This window comes from Emys orbicularis, chromosome 1 (assembly GCF_028017835.1).
Source record: "Emys orbicularis isolate rEmyOrb1 chromosome 1, rEmyOrb1.hap1, whole genome shotgun sequence".
NCBI lineage: Eukaryota > Metazoa > Chordata > Testudines > Emydidae > Emys > Emys orbicularis.
In genome coordinates, this window is record NC_088683.1 from 7743203 (window position 1) to 7760484 (window position 17282).

At 44.8% G+C, this 17282-nt stretch overlaps 1 protein-coding gene across 1 annotated transcript in view; it reads left to right on the forward strand.

Annotated features, from left to right (window-relative positions):
• The first annotated feature begins 694 nt into the window (after nucleotides 1-694).
• The window catches only part of NRF1 (nuclear respiratory factor 1), a 121679-nt gene continuing 105091 nt past the window's right edge, over nucleotides 695-17282 (forward strand). Inside the window, exon 1 of the mRNA XM_065406342.1 lies at nucleotides 695-721. The gene's annotated coding sequence lies outside the window, so the exon portion shown is untranslated. The remainder of the gene's footprint in view (nucleotides 722-17282) is intronic.

Genomic DNA, 17282 nt, shown 5'->3' on the forward strand with positions numbered 1-17282 from the left:
CCTCTCTATTACAGCACCCAATGGGCCATACCCGTCTATCACAGCACCCAATGGCCCATACCCGTCTATCACAGCACCCAATGGCCCATACCCGTCTATCATAGCACCCAATGGTCAATACCTCTCTATTACAGCACCCAATGGGCCATACCCGTCTATCACAGCACCCAATGGTCCATGCTCCTCACAGCAGGGCCCTGCTCTGCCCTTCCCACTATGAAGCCTGAGTCCAAACCCTTTGAAATCCACGGGTCTCTTTCTATTGACGTCCGGGGGCTTTGGCTGAAGCCCATAGGCCCCAGCTCCCCTGTTCCCCGCGTATCAACGTGGGGGTTTGACCTGCCTAAGATGGCGCTCCTTTCCCCCCTTTTCTGACCGCGACAGGCCCCCGACCTCCCAAACATGGCGCCCGGCGCCCCCTTAGTTCTCCCCTTTCACTGTAGGCTCCCGACCTCCCAAACATGGCGCCGGGCGGCGCCCCCACATCCCTCCCAATGCAGCGCTGGGCCGTGCCCTCCTCATCATGGCGGCGGCGCCGGCCCGTGACGTCACGCGTCCTCCTCGGCCTCCTCCTGCTGCTGCTGCTGGTGCCCGCCTCTCGCTCGCTCGCCATTGCGGCGGCTCAGGGCGAGCCGCGCCGTGTCCCCGCTCGGCTCCCTCCCCGGCCGCCGCCTGGCAGAGGCTCCACGGCGCAGGCCCGCTGCAGCGCAGCCGCTCTGAGGTGAGTGTCCTACCGCGCAATCTCCCAGCTCCTCCAGCCCCGGCGCAGCCGCAGCAACGCGGGGCCCCCGCCGGCTGCCCAGGCACCCCGCTCCGGAGCCCGCGCTGCCGGCTCGGCCTCCCCCGGCCCGGCCGGGCCCCGGCCCAACTCCCACCTCGGGGATGCGCAGGCCGCGCTAGGCCCGGGCTGGGGAGGCGGCGGGGGGGTGGGAGCCCCCTTTCCCGGGGTGGTCTCCCCGCGCTCGGCTGTGGGAGGGGTGGGCTGCGGGGCGGAGGGAAAGGCGCGGGCGGGATCCTTCCCCCCCCGGGGTGACCTGGGCGCTGCTGCCGGGAGGCGAGGGGGGGGGGGGGTGTCTGCCGATCTCCGGTGCATCCCCAGCCCGGGGAGAGGGCTGCTCGCCCACCCCTCTCGGGGGCAGGATCCCTGCCTGTGACCCCCCTTCTATCCAGGGGTGGGGAGAGAGCCCGATCTGCCACCCCTCTGGGGGGCAGGATCCCTGCCTGTGACCCCCCCTTCTATCCAGGGGTGGGGAGAGGGCCCGATCTGCCACCCCTCTCGGGGGCAGGATCCCTGCCTGTGACCCCCCTTCTATCCAGGGGTGGGGAGAGGGCCCGATCTGCCACCCCTCTCGGGGGCAGGATCCCTGCCTGTGACCCCCCTTCTATTCAGGGTGGGGAGAGAGCCCGATCTGCCACTCCTTTGGGGGGCAGGATCCCTGCCTGTGACCCCCCTTCTATCCAGTGCTGGGGAGAGGGCCCGATCTGCCACCCCTCTCGGGGGCAGGATCCCTGCCTGTGACCCCCCTTCTATCCAGGGGTGGGGAGAGGGCCCGATCTGCCATCCCTCTCGGGGGCAGGTTCTCTGCCTGTGACCCCCCCTTCTATCCAGGGGTGGGGAGAGGGCCCGATCTCCCACACCGCTGGGGAGCAGGTTCCCTGCCTGTGACCCCCCCTTCTATCCAGGGGTGGGGAGAGGGCTCGATCTGCCACCCCTCTCGGGGGCAGGATCCCTGCTTGTGACCCCCCCTTCTATCCAGGGTGGGGAGAGGGCCCGATCTGGCCCCCCTCTGGGGAGCGGGTTCCCTGCCTGTGACCCCCCCTTCTATCCAGGGTGGGGAGAGGGCCTGATCTGCCACCCCTCTGGGGAGCAGGATCCCTGCCTGTGACCCCCCCTTCTATCCAGGGTGGGGAGAGGGCCCGATCTGGCCCCCCTCTGGGGAGCAGGATCCCTGCCTGTGACCCCCCTCTTCTATCCAGGATGGGGAGAGGGGCCGATCTGCCACCCCTCTGGGGGGCAGGATCCCTGCCTGTGACCCCCTTCTATCCAGTGCTGGGGAGAGGGCCTGATCTGCCACCCCTCTGGGGGGCAGGATCCTGCCTGACCCCCCCTTCTATCCAGGGGTGGGGAGAGGGCCCGATTTGCCATCCTCTGGGGAGCAGGATCCCTGCCTGTGACCCCCCTCTTCTATCCAGGGCTGGGGAAAGGGGCCACTCGCCCACCCCTCTGGGGAGTAGGTTCCTTGCCTGACCTCCTCCCCTATCCAGGGATGGGGAAAGGGGCTGATCTGCCACCCTTCTGGGGAGTAGATTCATTGTCAGACCCCTTTTCTCCTATCCAGGGATGGGGAAAGGGGCTGCTCACCAACCCCTCTGGGGAGCAGGATCCCTGCCTGGTCCCCCAGTTCAGGGATGGGGAAAAGAAAGGGTGTTGTTCCCCATTCCAATGGGATGTGGCTGACACCCCTGCCAATCCAGGGGAGGGGTCTGGAAGGCGTCTCTCCTCTCTGCCCCCAAGGGAGAAGGGTGCTTTCCCTCATCACCACTCCCAATCCAGCGGAAAGGGGAAGGAGTGAGTCTGGAGGGACTTATTCCTTCATTCTAGAAGTGAGCTTGGTTGCTGGCATTAGGGGGCGAGTGGAGGACTTATGCCCCTGGCCTGTAACCACTGCTTTTAACGTGAGGTGACACCTGAAGGATCTTTCTTTTCCCCCCTATCTTGAGCAAGTTCTGTGATTCTTTGGAGTGAACCATGGGGACAGGTCTGGGCTCTGACTCTTCCCCTTCCAAGGAATGGAGAAAGGATGGGTGGGTTCAGAAGCTGCCAAAAGCAAAAACATGTGTTGCATGAACTGCATGAGTGGGTATTGCACCCATGTGACAGGAGGCAGGATCCCCAATGCACTCAGGAAGAGGGGCTGATAGTGGGTAATGCAACAGCCCTTACACATGAGAAGGGTGTGTTTACCTTTTGCAGTCGGTGTCGTTCCCCGCCCCCCCATGTCTGACATTGGCTAGGGCAGTAATCTTTGCTCCTTGAGACTGGTTGCTTTGCGGGTAGGTCTAGTCCTTTCCCACTTTTGGAAGTTAGGAAGGCGGTTCCAGTAACTCAGGTTTCCTTTTTGTAAAGAGGGTGCATATGAGTATTTTGTGACCAAGATCTTGTTTTGGAGCCACTCTGTATGGTTTGTGGGACAAAATACAGTAAATCATTCAACCAGAATTTTCTTGTATAATATATTCAAAGGGGGATTTAAGTCTTTAGTTACAAGACAAGAGTATTAGACTCAAAAGACTTCATTCATGCAGGGTCCCTGATTTTTTTCTTATAACTACTGGTAATTTCACTTTCAGTATGTAGGAAGGTGCACCTTTGGATATACTAATCTTGTAATCTCCTGTCCTCCTTGTTTCACCCATTATGGCCTCCATCATCAATTCTTGACTACTGACTCTAATTTACTGGGGGCAGCGCTTACTGTTCTTTTTTTTAATTTGAATACAGCTGTCTTACTGCTGTTCCAACCAGAATTGTCTTATCACTTCTCCTGCCAGGTTTTCAGTTCAGTGAGAATATTTTAGGTATTACGGTGACTGCAATCGTGTGTTTTTAGTGGTTTGCTTATACAAACCATTTATTATCTGATCTCATGGCTGATTGTGTTCACCTTTACATCAGCTGTAACTTCAGCTTGTGCACTAATTCATCAACATACTGCTCCAGCATTATAGTGGCTCATGTTTTAAAAACCTTTACATTCATTTTTAAAGGCCTGATTCTGGGAAATAATTCCTTTGAAGTCTAGATGTAATTCATCTCCTGAATACACTAGAATTTTACATTTAACCCAGCGTAGGGTTGGGAATAAAAACTAACCCACCAACCAAAAATAAAAGAGAAAGAAAAGGGTCTACAGTGATGCTCTCAAGTCAGGAAACACCAAATTATATTTGCCCTCAAACCTCAACACTGTGGGTGTGCATTGTGGTGTAGTCTCCAATTATATGATCACATACTATTTCCCATATAACCATACTTTTTTCCACAAGTTTAGCTACATGTAGTGTCTTTTAGTGCTGTAAACCACAGTTTATGCCATATATACAATATGTGCAGTGCATAAGGCAAGAGCTCCTATGGACTCCGTCCTCTCTATACATCCATCATGAATAAGTCAAGACAAGGAGAGCCCTGCCTCATTTATTGTATGTTAACATGTGCATCAGGCTGTGTAGCTTCATATATTGGAATAATGTTTACATTTTATGAAATATTGTATGGCCTGTTGTACTCTTATAAGCTACACAGAGAACGAGGCAGGGTTCCTGTTAAACACTTCATTTGCTACAGATGTTTTGTAAGCGTTTGCCTGTAGATAACTTATGCATGTATGTACTCTGTATACCTGACTTTGCTTGGAGTGTTGCATGAGTGTTTAAAATATTGCTGCTCTGCAAAATCAAAACCAGTCTTCAAGTGAACATCCAAAGGCACATTTCATGAAGGAAGTGTCCACACAGTGTCACTCAGGAAAGTTAAGATCATAGAATCAGAATATCAGGGTTGGAAGGGACCTCAGGAGGTCATCTAGTCCAACCTCCTGCTCAAAGCAGGACCAATCCCCAAATCCCTAAATGGCCCCCTCAAGGATTGAACAACCCTGGGTTTAGCAGGCCAATGCTCAAACCACTGAGCTATTCCCCCCCCACCCCGATGTGAAAGTGAAAGCACACGCACGTTATTAAACTACTATGTGGTTGCTTGCATTCAGATGTAAAGTGGCCTCATGCCAGGTCTACACAAGGAGCGCTTTGCCAGCATAGCTGTCCTTGTATACCAATAAAGTGCTCCCAATGTGGATGCAGCTTTTGCCCTTCCATTGTTGTAGTGTGTGTCTACACAATGGGGTTACAGCATCATGGCTGCAGTGCTGTAGCTATGTTGCTGTAACTCCCATAGTTATTTTGTCTATAGTTATTTGAGTCAAATATTTGTTGCAGCTTACTCAGCTTTCCTGTGGTGAACTTCATTAGCTGTTCAGTAAATAGCAGTTACACATATTTGCTTAAAATTAGAAGTGGTTACAGTAAATTGCATAGCAATGTAAGCAGTGAGAGGCTTTTAGCCATACCAGGTTAATTTACTCTCCATAACATGAGCTCATGTTGCTTCCAGAGCTGTGTTGCTGTATTATATGCTTCTCTGCAAATTTTGGGTGAAATTCATCCCACTGTGGAGGGCCTGCTCAAAGCCCTATGAACTGCTTAAAGCCCTCTGTATTAAGAACTTAAATGGTACATAGACCCTTCTGCACTTCACTGGGATATGTTTCACCCTCTAATATTTCTTTTGGACTATTTCTGTGTTTTTTAAAGTTAACAAATGAGGAACATGTGCTTATATTTTAAAATTAAACATTACTCATGCCCTTGGACACAACCACTTATTACTTCTACAATATCAGTTTAAGTGCATTTAAAGTTCCAAAACCCACTAAAGAGTTCAAATGCTTATTTTACCTTGTGTGTCTGCCATTTTCTTTGTGGTGTGTAATCCTATGTACGCTAATATTCTTAACAGCGAGTTCTTCTTCATCTTGTATGCATTAAAAGAAGCCCATGCATACCATAGCAATATCTTATAGCATTCAGTAAAGGACAGTTTACAAGTTTTAAGTACTGTAGTAGCATTCGGTTAAGAGATAGAAAATAACTAAAGATTTTGATAGAAATTCAGTTTTAAGAACTGTTGTGAAATTGGATTAGTCTTCATGAATGTTACGTATTTAAGTCCTCATCCGTTTCAGTTTCCAAATGACTTTTTCCATCTCTTCCATTAAGACTTCAGTGTGTCAGTCACAGAAGATAGGTATTTTGATTGTAACTTTCCTTGAATATTTTAGGAATAGGATCTTAAACTTGCAGTAAGGTTTGTTTGTTTGTTTGTTTGTTTGTTATGGACATGTATGGTTTTCCTCCTGTGTTCTTGAGCATAGGTTTGAAAAGAAAATAATGTTTTCCTGCTTAATGTTTCCTTTTGAGTGTGATCTCTTTCTGATATCTCAGATCAGCCATAAGAATGTGACTAAGGTTTCCAGTTCTTGATTTTTGAGAGGGGTTTTGTAGGACTTTTTTAATGTCTTGCTTACAACTGTTCCTTCTTCACTCTGCCCAACTCTCCAAATTACTGCCCTGTCCATGCTTTTTCTGCACTTTTGAACAACAATCCACCAGTGAAATAAGTAAATTCTCTCCCCTGCTTCTGAAAGTTAAATCTGCACTATTTTGAGATGCCCAAATAAATCTTAGTCTTTAAAGTGCCACCGGACTCCTTGTTTATTTTGAGGTGGGATCTTCAGCTAGTCACCTCTTGGACTAGTCTTTCTTTATCTTTGAGTCCTGGGGGAATTCTGCGCTACTGCGCAATGCAGAATTTTGCAGAAATTAATGTGTGTGCAGAATTTCTCCCGCCCCCCACAGAAATGGGCTGCAGTGCTGATAGCTGACACTAGGGGCTGTGGGACCAGGCAGAGCCCAGCCCCCACATAGAAGACACTGCCAGGGGGAGTGGGAGGGAGCTGGGGGGTTCCTGGCGGCTGCAGTTCCCAGCTAGCCCTGAGGCAAGGAGAGGGTTGCTTGCAGAAAACTGTCCAAGTTTGGGACAGAGCATCAGGCTGTTTCTCCCTCTGGATCCCTAGGCTTTGAGGGGGAGGCCCCTCGCATGCGGGTAGGGTGACCAGATAGCAAATGTGAAAAATCGGGATGGGGGTGGGGGGTAATAGGAGCCTGTATAAGAAAGACCCAAAAATTGGGACTGTCCCTATAAAATCAGGACATCTGGTCACCCTACATGTGGGTGGGTATCTGGGCTGGGGGGGCCCTAAAGCTGGACTTTGGGGAAGGAAGGGGGTTCGGGTGTATTGGCTGGGGGTGGTGATTCTGTGGGTGTCTGGCCCCCTGGCTGGAATCTGGGGTCAGGGGAAGGAGGCAGAGAACCAGGAACTGGATTATCATAGGCAGGGCTTTGGAGCGGAGCCCGGAGCTCGAGCGTGGAGCAGCTCCGGAGCAGTGGAGCTGCAGGTTTTTGCCTGGAGCTGGAGTGGAGCCGGAGCACAGCTCCAAAGCCCTGGGGACTCTTAACTCCCCTCCTGCGGGAATTTTTGTGTGTCTGTATTGTTACAGACATACTTGTTGACAGGTATTTTGAAATAAATTACCAAAATAATTGAAACTGGCATGATTATTGTAATATTATTTTGACAAAATTTTCAGAATTGCGCAAAAAAAAATTTTGGCACAGAATTTTTAAAAATATTAATTTTTTGGTGCAGAATGCTCCCAGGGGTAATCTGTACATGTACGGGGCCAAGAACACTTAATAGTGAAATATAAATGGCTACACAATAGCCCATAGTTTTCTATAAAGGATCTAGTTTTCTGTAAACCTGACCAGTTTTCCTGCCATGGAGCAGCCTTTTGTCAAACTTTAAGAAATATCTCTTGCTTTACAGACTTTATATGAGCTTGGAACAGGAACTATATTGTTGCTACAGCATCCAGGTCAATGAGAGTGGGAAGAGTGGGGTTCCAATTCAGATTTGGTCTCTGGTCGCTCCTGTAATACAAATAAAATAGGGCTGTCGATTAATCGCAGTTAACTCGTGATTAAATCAAAAAATTAACTGCAATTAAAAAAATTATTCGCGATTAATTGCACTGTAAACAATAGAATACCAACTGAAATTTATTAAACCTTTTTGGGTGTCTTTGTACATTTTCAAATATTGATTTCTATTACAACACAGAATACAAAGTGTACAGTGCTCACTTTATTTTATTATTTTTATTACAAATATTTGCACTGTAAAAATGATAAACAAAAGAAACAGTACTTTTCAATTCACCTCATACAATACTGTAGTGCAATCTCTTTATCGTGAAAGTGTAACTTACAAATGTAGATTTTTGTTGTTGTTGTTACATAACCACTCAAAAATAAAACAATGTAAAACTTTAGAGCCTACAGGTGTACTCAGTCCTACTTCTTGTTCAGCCAATTGCTAAGACAAACAAGTTTGTTTACATTTACGGGAGATACTGCTGACTGCTTCTTATTTACAATGTCACCTGAAAGTGAGAACAGGGCATTCACATGGCACTTTTGTAGCCGGAGTTGCAAGGTATGTACGTGCCAGATATGTTAAACATTCATATGACCTTTCATGTTCGGCTACCATTCCAGAGGACATGCTTCTGCTTGTTAAAAAAAACAATGTGTTAATTAAATTTGTGACTGAACTCCTTGCGGGAGAATGGTATGTCTCCTGTTCCATTTTACCCGCATTCTGCCATATATTTCATGTTACAGCAGTCTCAGATGATAACCCAGCACATGTTCGTTTTAAGAACACTTTCACAGCAGATTTGACAAAACGCAAAGAAGGTACCAATGTGAGATTTCTAAGGATAGATACAGCACTCGACCCAAGGTTTAAGAATCTGAAGTGCCTTCCAAAATCTGAGAGTGACGAGGTGTGGAGAATGCTTTCAGAAGTCTTAAAAGAGCAACACTCCGATGTGGAAACTACAGAACCCGAACCACCAAAAAACGAAAATCAGCCTTCTGCTGGTGACATCTGACTGATGATGATGAAAATGAACATGCGTTGGTCCGCTCTGCTTTGGATCGTTATCGAGCAGAACCTGTCATTAGCATGGACACGTGTTCTGGAATGGTGGTTGAAGCATGACGGGACATATGAATCTTTAGCACATCTGGCAAGTAAATATCTTTCAACGCTGGTTACGACAGTGCCATGCGAACGCCTGTGCTCACTTTCAGGTGACGTAAACAAGACGTGGGCAGCATCATCTCCTGCAAATTGTAACCTTGTTTGTCTGAGCGATTGGCTGAAGTAGGACTGAGTGGACTTGAAGGTTCTAAAGTTTTACATTGTTTTATTTTTGAATGCAGTTATTTTTTGTACATAATTCTACATTTGTAAGTTCAGCTTTCATTATAAAGAGATTGCACTACAGTACTTGTATGAGGGGAATTGAAATATACTATTTTGTTTTTTACAGTGCAAATATTTGTAAACAAAAATAAAGTGAGCACTGTACACTTTGTAATTGAAATCAATATATTTGAAAATCTAGAAAACATCCAAAAATAATTAAATAAATGGTATCCCATTATTGTTTAACAGTGCGATTAATCGCGATTAATTTTTTTTATCGCTTGACAACCCTAAAATAAAATTTCCCCTGTACGAGTAAGATCTGAAAACATGGAGGTGTGTTCCAGGAGGACATCTGCTGTGTAGGATTGAAAAGTCCAACTTTTCCTATTTATTTTCTTTCCAATTTTCATACTTGGTCCCTTTCTTAGGAGTAAATCTGCCTTCAGTGGGCAGTGGAGTATGTTTCTGTGTACTGAAATGTAAAAACAGGTGTATCCTTGGTAAGGATCAGAGACTCCATTGAGGTGCATTCTGCTCTGTTAGGCTCTGAGGCCCTGCTTCCTCATTAAAATGGTTTCAGATTATTGATCTACCTTTTGCTTCTAGTGATGACTGGATATAACTTCACTTGCTGCGTGTGACTAGTATATGAATAGTAAGAAAATGATTTACTCCCAAGTTTGAGGCTAGAGACTTGGATGTTTAACTTTCATTTAATTGTACAGTTTTTTGATTGTGGTTGCATAATGCAACAGATGTCAGTTCCATTAACTAATTTAGAAATATATATGTACTAATTTACATTCTACCTTGCAGCTTAAGAAAATGAGTAAAATATAGTCGAATCCAAAAGGGAAACTTATTTCCTCCCACTGTCTTGCATAATCATCTCATTAAACTAATCAAACTCTATTATGATTTCTAGGGCTTGCAAAACTTCCCCAGTGCCTACTAACCTGGGTCAAAAAATTTGCAAAGCCACATGCCCCAAATTATGCACATTTAATTATGCATATTGCAACATCTTTATATGGGAATGGAGCATAAATCAGTTCTGCTCCCCATAAATTAATGTTTGTCTTCTCTTTGTCTTTGCCAGCTCCTCTACTGCTCTTGCTACTGCTGCCTTCTTGGGCATACAGGAGGTCTTCTGTGCACCAACCCCTCCTCTTAAAGGAAGTGTAGCTCCAGATATTCTGCTCTTCACATTCTCCTTCCTCCCTTTCAGTGAAAGGGCCCTCAGGTTTCAGGCCCTGTTCACCCCCTTTTTTGCTCTGGATGAGTGCGTTTTTCAAGCCCTGAATGTTTCTGCAGCACCATAGTTATGCCTGCATATGAATTAATAAGAGCTTGTCTATATGAGAGCACATATGAAAATTAATCTGAATAAACTGAAGTTATTAATTTAAAGTGGATTAGTTTAATCACATTAACCCCCTGTGTGGACACACTCGTTCATAATTGAAGTGGCCTTAATTCAGTGTAGTTTATTCAGAAGGTTTAACTAATCAACTTTAAAAACTAATTTGGATTAACTTTTCTGAGCGTCTCCATGTAGACCAGCTGTAAGACACGTCTCTTCCATGAGGAGTTTACAGTCCGCTCCTGTGATGTTTGTAAGACTATGCCCTTATAATAGGGAACATTTATTTTGAGTGGGGTTTTTGGGGGGAGAGGGATAGGGATAATGTGTGAAAGTTTAGGTATACAATATGAGTTTTATTTGCCGCTGCAGTTTGTATCCCAGTAATTCTAGCACACCAAATATATGGTCATACTTCACAGAGACACTAATGTTTAGTGGGAGCCTTATATGTATTTCAGTATACTTAAACCAAGTAAAGCCTCAATTGGGTAATGACTTAAGGTGAGTTTGAACTGTACATCAACATGGTCTGACTGGGTTAATGCCAAATGTTCTCCAGGATTAAAGAAAGTTTCAACTCTGGTGGAATACCACTCCTTAAACTCACATTTGAACTGAATCCCCGCACAAGCAGAGAGCTGAAATATAACCATGCATCACGAGAAAAATATTAGCAGCCATATGGTTGGTCAGCTGTACATTATTTATAACCATGCCTCATCTTTTTAACAAATCACTTCAGTAGCTTAAAATCTGGTATCATCTATGCGTAGGTTAAACTGTTGCATAGTCCAACATTAAATAATAAGCTATCACAGTAGAAGCGTAATCCAATTTACAAAAAAATCACTTATCAGAGGGGTAGCCGTATCAGTCTGGATCTGTAAAAAGCGACAAAGAGTCCTGTGGCACCTTATAGACTAACAGACGTATTGGAGCATAAGCTTTCATGGGTGAATACCCAGTTCGTCAGATGCATGAAAAAAAATCACTGTATCAGTACTTAAAGAAAAAAGCCAATATTTACATCCAATACTCTTGTAGCTTGAAATTCTTCAGCTTCTGGACCTAGTCACATTGGGTTGCAATGAAAGTTTCTGCCTCTTTTGAAGACTTGCAGACAGAAGTGTTACCAGCAAATTCCAGGGTACAAAGCTGTGAACTTGACAGGTATCAGGTTGCCCATTATATCTGGTGTCCTGTCTGGAGAGGTGAGAAGTAGCTTGTAATCTCCCTTCTCAAGATCTTTGAGGGTGTTTAGCATTCTTTGGAGCCTAGCAAGTAGGGTTATTGCTCCCAAGATACAGAAAATCGTCTGATGGATGCCTGACCGCCTCACCCTCCCCAAATTCAGAGACAGTGGGGAAGAAGCTCCTGTTAGTTATTGCTGTTGCTGGACTGAGCATTACAATTATTTGTAATCTCAGATGCCCCAGTCTGCACATGCAATAACTGTAGGAAAAAGGGGGTTCTCATGTTTTGGGGAGAGACTGTAAAAAAGGAATTTTTTTGTCCTGTCCCTGGTTATGGTAAATAGCGGTCTGAAATTATTTTGAAACACTTTTCGGATACAATTCCTCCTCTGAATCATTTTTTCTTTTTCACTTGTTGTAGAGACACATCTGGTAGATTTTAACGCTGAAATCCCCCCATTTATGAAACTTGTTTTAAATGAATTGCTTATTTTGCAGACTGTGTCAGTTGAGTGGGATCCTGGCTTACCATGTGTGTTCACTGCTTTAGAAGCCTATATTCATTCTTTTCCGTCCTCCATAGACAGTCGATGGGATTTACCTATTTTTAAGGAAAGCATTTTTGAGAGCATTGTCTTATATTTTTTGGGAGTGAGGGATGGAAAATAACAGTGGTTTCTTCTCCCCGCCCCGGTGCTTTTGTGAAAATCTTTTCCTACTAGGTGTACTGCCATAGCTACATCATTCTTCCAGGTGCTCCTACTTTGTCCTGTTATCTTAGTATTCATCTTCCACGCTTATGCCTGGAACTTATGCCTCACTAGTTGCCCTTGTCTAGTGTTGGAGCTTTTCTGCACACAAGTTATACCACCTTACCTCTAGTGGTATAGTTAAAGTGGTACAATTCCCCCTCACTTGGATAATAAATAGTATATGGAGATATACCTATCTCGGAACTGGAAGGGACCCTGAAAGGTCATTGAGTCCAACCCCCTGCCTTCACTAGCAGGACCAAGTACTGATTTTTGCTCCAGATCCCTAAGTGGCCCCCTCAAAGATACAGTTATACTGGTATAAAGATGCTTATTTTCATACAGTAAGGGGAATAAACTATACCAGTATAAAGCAACTTCATAGCAGTGTAACTGTGTCCAAACTAGGGATTGTAGCGGTATCTTTTTTTAAAAATCACATCCCTGATTGAAATAGTGATATGGTACAAAATCTATGCATGGACTAGGCCTAGGATTTAAAGATGTAAAATTAGCATGTGTTTATGACAATCTGGGGTGCAATCCAGACCAGTGAGGGGTTGTGTCACCGCCTGCCCTACAACCTGGTGTGCCTCACAGTGCTTTGCTGCTGTGCGTCCCAACATGGGCTCCTCACAAACAGCATCCGGAGTGTCCGTGTATAGCCACAGCCCTGGCCCAGCAATTCTGACCACAGCAGCCACTCTGGCTTCCAGCAGCCTTGGTTAACACTTGCAGGGTGATCCCAAAGCATTCCCAGTCTCAGATCTTTCTCCAAAAACGTGTGTTTAGCACTGTCCAGCCCTTTCCTGGACAGTTGAGATATATTAGATTCATTGCCCCTCTATGGGGATCAAGATTCAACAGCTTGGACCCTAAAGTTACCCACACCGTTCACAACACTGGATTAGTTTAAAGAATAAAACAAGTTTATTTAACTACAAAGAAAGAGGTTTTAAGTGAGTACAAATATTAAGGAATGAAAGTCAGAAAAGGCTACAAGACAAATAAAGATAAAACACATCCTAGTACTAAATTTAACAAACTAGACTTGGTTCAAGGTGAAATTCTTACCACAGGTTATCAGTAGCATTGCTGACCAAGTTCAGGTCAGGATCTGCTCCCAAGATCCAACAGCTGTTTCTTTTGTCATCTTAGGTGAAAAGAGAGCGCAATAGACAAGGAGAGAGAACGTTGGGTGTTTTTGCCCCTCACTTTTATAGTTCAGTCACCCTTTGAAATGCATTTTCCTGAAAGTGACCCCTAAAGTTCTTTCCAGCTGAGAGCGAGGAGACATGGGAGTCTGGTGGGGGAAAAGGAGTTAAGCTGTTGTTTGCTACCTGTGTATGTTGAAATGCAGACTTTCTTTTTCTTCCCCCTCTCTGAGGACTGTGTTTACAGCTTATATGCAGATTTAGGTGTAAACATATCCCTTTGTTTAAGACAGGCCTGCTTGATCAGTTCTACCTAATCAGGGCTACATGAGTTGGAGCATGGTCCCTTTGACATAATACGGGGGGGGCGGGGGGGGCGGGGGAGGTTCATAACTTCACACACAATGTTGCTGCATACGTTTCATCCTGGTATTATTGACCAGTGAGTTATTAGTTTTTAAATGATACCTCACAAGGCATGTTTTGTGCAAAGATTATTACTGTGGTGTGTTGGGTGTGAATATAGGGCTGCATTCAGCTAGTGCATATAGGGCACACTGCCTTTAACTTGCGCTAAAATGGTTTTGTTAATGCATAGAGGGGAGCCTAGACTCGAATTCATCCAGTTTAACACATGTTAAAGGCAGTGTGCTTGATGTACACGACTTTTAGATAATTCATGCTAACTACACACCTTTAAATGCTAGTTTAGGCCACAGTGTGCTGAGTTGCCATCCTCTCCTTCAAATCCCTTCTTAAAACACACTTTCATTATGCCTTTTGGTGGTAGTCCAGCATAATTGCTAATCTTCTCTATATAAAAGAGGATTAAAAACAGGAACATTTGCACCTTAATTCAACTGGCTATGGCTGCACTCTGTCTTTTAGACTAATCCGGTTGGGGAAAGGATTGTGCCTTTGTACTGTGCCAAGAGTGCTCTCAGCAATCAGTAAATAACAGCTCTCTCCGCAGTGGTGTTTATTGGGTTAGCAGTTCTTTAAAGACCACTTCGTGTTTTAATTAAAACTATATAAACTAGAAATGACTCTTAACTTGATTCAAATTGTTAGAATGATTGACTGGAGGATATGTAGTTCAGAGCAGAATTGGAATATATTCATGATTCTTTTTCAGAAATGTACAAAGTAAAGAATTACGTATTCTCCTAGAAAAAGCATCATCTCTGAGTAGAGTGCTTGTTTTACCTTAATGTATCAGACTGTGTGTTTTATAAAAGTTTTTAAAGCTAATGTGTGTTCTCTCATCAATGTGTGTAATGGTCTAGGCCAGTGGTTCCCAAACTTTTCGGCATCACACCCCCTTTTTAATTTTCAAGAAACCCTCACGCCCCCCATCTCTCCTTTACCATCATCCAATCTCCCCGATCCTTGTCCCCTGACCGCCGCCCCCCCCCAGAACCTCTGCCCCATTCAACTGCTCCCTGTCCCCTGACTGCCCCCCAGGACCTCCTGCCCCTTATCCAACCCCCCCATTTCCCGCCCCCTTACCAGGCAGCTCAGAGCAGCAGGACTGGCTTATTGGAAAGCCTGGGAGGTGGGCGGGCGCAAGCTGCGCTGCCTGTGCGGCGGCGTGGCTGCGGGGGAAGGGGGACAAGAGGGGAGGGGCCGGGGGCTAGCCTCCCCGGCCGGGAACTCAAGAGCCGGGCAGCCTCGTGCCCCCCTTGGAATTTCTTCACACCCCCCAGTTTGGGAACCAATGGGCATAGATGGCAGACTGGCCCATAAATGTATAACATGAAACTTGCAGGTTTGTGAAAGAAATGCATGAATATTGAATGGGAATTCCAGCCTGTGGTTGAGCATTTTACAGTGTAGTTTAATGTCAAGTTTTGGATTACACCTCTATAGATTATTGTTTGAAGTTTGGAAAAAGGAGGTTCTTCACATCTGCAATCTTCCTCCCTCAGTTTTTCTTGCTCTTACACCATCATCCTTCTAGTCAAGGCTGACGACTGGATGGGATTCCCTTTGGAGCCAGTCAGAACCATTTATTCTGTTACTACGGGGAACCATGAATGTGTATATTTTCCAAAGGGCTCAGCATACTTCTAGTCACTGCTGACCCACGGAGGAGAGAGACCAGTATTCTGATAGGAGGAGTTTGGCATGACTATGTGGAGCACTACAACGAGGTCATCTCCATGCATACTGCAGCGTGAGGAGATTCTGTTAGAGTAGAAGTTGTCATATATTCATGTTTCGCACATGAGCTTTCCGCCAAGTCTTTTTTGTTGTTAAAACTGAGAGGCTAAAAAATAATTGGTCACAAATTGCATATGTATTACGAAATAAACATAAGACCAAGTTTTCTATTGCTGGCTTTTAAAAATTCAGTTGAAGTTCCAGCAATAGATGATAGTAATCTACAGCTGACTTTATCTAATGATTGTGTAGAATCATATTGGTTTCCTCTCAAGATTGTGATCCCGTTGTTTAGTATGAAATGTTTATGCTCCCTGCACTTGTGCTGTTACACAGAACTTTGATGGAAAATTGTAAGGAGAAAGATTGCATTCTTTGGAATTTTATCCCTTCTTGGACCTATTTGCTTAGGGTTTGGATACATGGGGAAATTTACAGGCATAATTATACTGCTGTAGTTATACTGGAATAAATTCTGGAATAAGACTATCCATATGGGAAGTTTATACTGCTATAATTATGCTGGTAAATTTCTCTATTTAGACAAGCCCTTATGGAAAAGTTAAATTGTGTGTTAGGTTTTAGATTTGTCTTTAATTAACTTTCAGCAATACTGAAGACTTAAAAAGAACTCCAGCTTGACTAATTGCACTATTTCCTTATTAAGAGACTCATCGCCCTGGATTCAGGGAACACTTTCCATAGGTTAGAATGATGCCAAATACATCTTCCCCAGAATGTGAAACTGTATATACCTTTTGATCCTCCATAACAGCCAACCCATAATGATTGGCAGACTCCATAAAGGCATCAAGGAGCCGGACTATTAGAAGATTCCAAAACTTGCACTTGATGGGAAGCATGAACAATATTTGTCTTCCATTCTTCCTCTAACCATGGCCAAATTTGGACTCAGGTGTGTCTGACAGAATTGAATTACTGAGGTGAGTGCTCTCCGGAGAAAACGCCCTTTTCTCTGTTCTCACCAGTGTCACTCTTCGAACACATAACAAGAGCATGTGTAAAAGTACAGGTATAGTGAAGCATAGGGAGAGAAGCCTTCTCTGAGATAAGAGATCTAGACTTATCTAGAGATAAGTGGCTCTCAACCTTTCTGGACCACTATACCCTTTCAGGAGTCTGATTTGTCTTGTATACCCCAAGTTTCACCTCACTTAAAAACTGCTTGCTTACAAAATCAGACATAAAGATAAAAAAGTGTCACAACATACTATTACTGAAAAAATGCTGACTTTCTCATTTTTACCATATAATTATTATAAAATAAATCAATTGGAATATAAATATCATACTTATTTCAGTGTGTGTGTGTAGATAGATATAGAGAGAGCAGTTTAAACAAGTCATTGTATGAAATTTTAGTTTGTGCTGACTTCACTGGTGCTTTTTATGTATCCTGTGGCAAAACTAGGCAAATATCTAGATGAGTTCATGTACCCCCAGGAATTCCTCTGTGTACCCCCAAGGCTACGCATACCCCTGGCTGAGAACCACTGGTCTAGACCATGTACATCTTCATAGATGCCAACCCAGCCCATCAGCTTTCCCCCGGAAGTGAATTGACAGCCAGTGTGGAATCTAGAGTTCAGTTGTAATATACTCCCATCAGTAAATGTACCTAAAAGGTGGGCAGCTGCCTTTTGCACCACCTGAAATTTCCAAGTGACCTTCAA